Source organism: Petaurus breviceps, unplaced genomic scaffold (assembly GCF_028583685.1).
Source record: "Petaurus breviceps papuanus isolate PSGF00001 unplaced genomic scaffold, PetGlider_PUasm1.0 90897, whole genome shotgun sequence".
Classification (NCBI taxonomy): Eukaryota; Metazoa; Chordata; class Mammalia; order Diprotodontia; family Petauridae; genus Petaurus; species Petaurus breviceps.
Window position 1 is genome coordinate 3,392,760 of NW_027187374.1, and position 4,550 is coordinate 3,397,309.

Sequence of the window (4,550 nt, forward strand, 5' to 3'; positions counted from 1 at the left end):
TACTACTACTACTACTACTACTACTACTACTACTACTACTACTACTAGTGTTTTCTATATGCCAGGTATTATACTAAGCACTTAGCAATTATTATCACATTTGATCCTCATGAAAGCCTTAATATATAGATGCTATTATTATTTATTTCTATTTTACAAGTGAGAAAACTGAGGCCCATATATATATACTTATATGTATAAAAAATGTATATATGGATCTCAGTATATATATGTCTTTCTCCAGGGTCAGAGGACATCACAACCTTTGTGACCCACTGCCTAACAACATAACAACATAACAAAAGGTGTGGGCCTTCCTGAAAAATAAGCCTCCCCTAAGCAAGCTTCTTTTGTTGGTCTCCAAGTGATGCCCATTAAGGGGCAGGGAAGATCTTAAAATTCCCTTGCGATTCCATCTAGGGAGGAGGTATTGATTTAATACACTTAAACTCACCTCTTTAATTCTCCTCTCTTACTGGCCTTAATCAAGGAACTGGTTATAAAATGTATGTATGTATACATACATATGCATTCATGGGGGCTACATATACAGAATTCCATCTTTTATCTAACAGATAATGGATATAGGACAATCACTATCAGGAACCTCTAATTAATTCAATGGATGTTGTAAGAGCAAATCAGCTGTAGTTACCCAGGTAAATGGAATTCTGAAACTGATAAATGCCTTAAATCAAGGTTTTTCAAACTGTTCTGTGGTTTGAGTCATCCTCAAACAGCTCAATTTTTTAAATTAATCTTACATCACTTGTTAATAGAATTTAAAAATAATGATTTTTGAGGATTTTGCTGTAAGAGCTGTGTTTAAACTGAAGTCTTCTACCACTACAGAAGACTCTGAGAAACACTGCTCTAAACCATCACTAGTGGAATACACTCTCATTGGCCAGTATTCTATGGATTCATTGGTTTGTTTGTAGTCTCTGAGTTGCTCAATGTTAAAAGTCTGCCTACCCTCTAATTTCTTCATAGCTGAAATTTCTCCCCACAGAGTAGACATGGGTGAGGAAATGGTACAGGGAGGGAAGAGAAAGCAGCATTTGGCTAAGCCTGAGGTTCATATACTAATTTCAAGTCTTATTGTTCCCATTTTTATTTTCCTTTCTTATAAAACCCAATCTCTGTGGAGCTCAAGGTATTTTTCAGAGGAATAATCTGGAAATCTGAGAGTATACCTTCTGCCTTTATTCTTAACGTTGGCTACCTCTTTTAACATAACCTCTTTATCTAGTTAATCAACAAGTCCATTAAATGATTCTCTAACTTTAAAGTTCACCTTTTAAAAATCAAAAACTCTTTTGCTCCTTCTAATTCTCTAATACTCATGATACTATTTATTTTAACTCTCAACATGCTAGCAATGCAACTTTTCCCTTATAGATATTAGTGAACACCATGAATCATTTCTCTTGTCCTCAAATATCTATCATACTAATTCTGTTATCTACAGAAAGCTTTATTACCCCAAAAGTTTCCACATATATTTTTAAAACTGCTTTTGACACTAGGAAGAAAGATATACTTCTAGCCACTCTATTGCCTAGCTATCTCTTTTTTTCCACAATACCATCTCTTTACTTAAAAATGATTTAATCATGAATCAATTACTGAACAAAAATGAACCTCTGCTCACAGTGCTAAAGATTGAAGACAAAATGTAAGAGATTTAAGATTTAAAAGTGCATAAGCAGTCACAGAATATAACATTCAATTAAAACCCAACTTTAATAATTAAACCTTAAAAGAATACATTTCAAAATTAAAATTTTTTTAAAAGATAACAAGTTATCCCTTTCTACCTTCTCCAGGACCAAATCAGAAAACTCAAGAGAATCACCCAAAGGCAGTAAAATCTAGCAGTCCCATGGTAGACAATCATCTTGGTGTTCCGGGGAGCAGTAAAAAACCAGCAGTATTCTCTGATAGCTTTTTCTCCTCCAGGCTAATTATTTTATACTTCAAGTCTCTGGGTATTTAAAACTGAGGTAAAGGATGGTGACTTAAGTTGAAGAGACTTAGTCTACAACCATAACAGAGACAAGTCAGTTACATAAGCCCTCTCTCATTCTCATTTCTCAGTGATAAGGTGAGGCTATCTTATCATGTTCAATAATGGCTGACACCTACTGAAGCATATTCAAGAGATATTGGAGAAGGGAAACAATTTGATGCAATAAAATTACTGTAATTGTCCATGAGAGAGGTGATGAATACAATGGCATCAATGGTGCAGATAAATGCAATGCCTTCAAAATTACTACAAATGATTCAATATACGAATGACAGAAAAAATGTATTCTATAAGTTCAATAAATTTTAACATTCATATATTCATAACATTCAATAAAAAATTCAACATATTTTTAAAATATAAGATAGAAATAGATCTTATTAACTATACAACATTATGCATATCCATCTAGGTTCTGATAAAAATGAGTTCAAACGAGGTGAATTTCAATTCAGTATCTATTATTATATGATTTCATGTTGAATTTAATGTAAGCCAGAGTTTAACACAGGTGTGAGCCAAAGGTTTTAACATGCTGCTAAGTTGTCAGTTTGTATTTGCCTATCATGTGTATATGACTTGTGCTTCTGTAGACCATATTATCAACAGTTGTTTTAATTTTTTTGGAAGAGCTCTTGAAAATAAACAAAAGGAAGAATACTTCAGAGGTTAAAAACTGCCAACACACATTATTGCTTATTACATTGGAACAAAATTTGATATAATTGAATAGTTTAAAATGTTCACAGTAACTCTGAAATAGGATGAGATGACAGAATGTCTGAAACTACAGTAGGCAATATTGTAAAATGTGCAGGTGAACTAAAAGAAAAAAAACAAAGGTGCATCAGATTTTTGTGACTGGCAAATAATTAAAAGGAAAAGAAATATTATAATGAAAGAAATGAAACATCTTTTAGTTATATGAATTCAAGATTGCAATAAAAAATTCATTGATCTTAGCAGAGCAACCATTCAAAGTTTCAAGTTTATGCAAGGCAGTAAAAAAAATGTAAATGAAATGAATAGTGGGGAAAAAAAAAACCCTTGATTTCTAGTGTAGGTTCATTCTACTACTTAAAAAACAAACAAACAAACCTGCATAATATTAAAATTACCAGAGGCAGTAAGTAAAGATGAAAATGCAGTAGCTAAATATTCTGTTTTGAAGAAAATAATCAAAGAAGATGGTTACATTGATCACAAATTTTTAATGTGGATAAAATGGGTTTCCTCTGGGGGGAAAAGATGCCTTTGAGAACTCATATTTCTAAGAAAGAAAAAAATCTGCATTTAAAGGTCACCTGATGTTTTTAAAACTTAAACCAAAGATTGTTTATTAGTCTCAAAATCAACTATTATTTCCTTTTCTTTGATGGTCAAATGAGAAAGCTTGGGTAACTAAAGCTGTTTCTGAAACTATTTTTCAAGTTATCTTAGTCAAACTCCTGAAAAATATTATAAGTATAATGGTCTTAAATTTAAGGTATTCTTGATCTTACATAATATACCAACTCATTCAAGTATTCTTATTTCATTGAGTGAGAATGTATGACCATGAAAATTTGCCAAGATGTGGATAAAGCTTTCTGTACCTACCAATATATGTATGAAAATTTGAAGAGAGAAGACAGTTTGGCCTATGCTGCTAAAATATGTTAAATGACAATAACACTTTCATCTTGTCATTAGTGTAGACTTAAATTTAGGTGCAATTTTCAGCATTTTTGCAGGTTTTTAAAATGTTGCTTTACATAAATATTCTCTTTCTATTAAATTTGAATCTGAAATCATTTTTTTAAAAATCCTTTGTTATTATAATACTATATTGAACAGCTAAACTTAATTTTTAAAGTTTTCATTGTTTATTTCCATTGGGCTAGAACCTATTATCATGTTTTACATATAATTGTAATTTCAAATACTATGAATTTGAATAATGTGACCACTCCATAGAATCCATTATTTGTACCAATCAGAATCTAGTTGTAATTATTTCTGTGCTTTTTGGTGAAGTATAATCACCATTTCTTAAGCTAGAAGTTCATCCCCTATCTCTGCTGAAGAGCTGGTAGTTATATTCATAATATTATGAACAATGAGCATATAACCCTACCAAACTCTAAACTTCAGAGCTAAGAATGAAAATTTTTTGGCAATTTCTATGATTTTTACCAAGATGAAATTATCATCTTTCTTCTCTTTTTCCTCTGGTTCATTACTGACTCATACTATCAAATTATGGGGGAGGCAGGAGCTCCAGTAAGCTTTAATGAGGTGCTTATTTTCATATAGGTTAATTTGAGGAATTTATTCTATAGTATCTGTCCAATGTTTTCTCCTCATGAACAGCATTAGGTTCTCCAAAATTCTCATAAGTAGCTTTTCTCCTTACTATAGGGAAGGAAGAGATTCCATGATGAGCTTTAGTTAAACCAATTTTTCTGTGTTTGTGCATGTGTTTCTCTGTATTTCTCTCTCTCTCTCTCTCTCTCTCTCTCTCTCTCTCTCTCTCTCT

The 4,550-nt window shown here is 31.8% G+C and overlaps 1 protein-coding gene and 1 pseudogene across 1 annotated transcript in view; one reads left to right on the top strand and one right to left on the bottom strand.

The window, feature by feature from the left end:
- DSCAM (DS cell adhesion molecule) overlaps positions 1-4,550 on the bottom strand; it is an 870,593-nt gene that overhangs the window by 634,157 nt on the left and 231,886 nt on the right. The window lies entirely within an intron of this gene.
- LOC138151530 (putative homeobox protein NANOG2) overlaps positions 792-4,550 on the top strand; it is a 20,037-nt pseudogene continuing 16,278 nt past the window's right edge.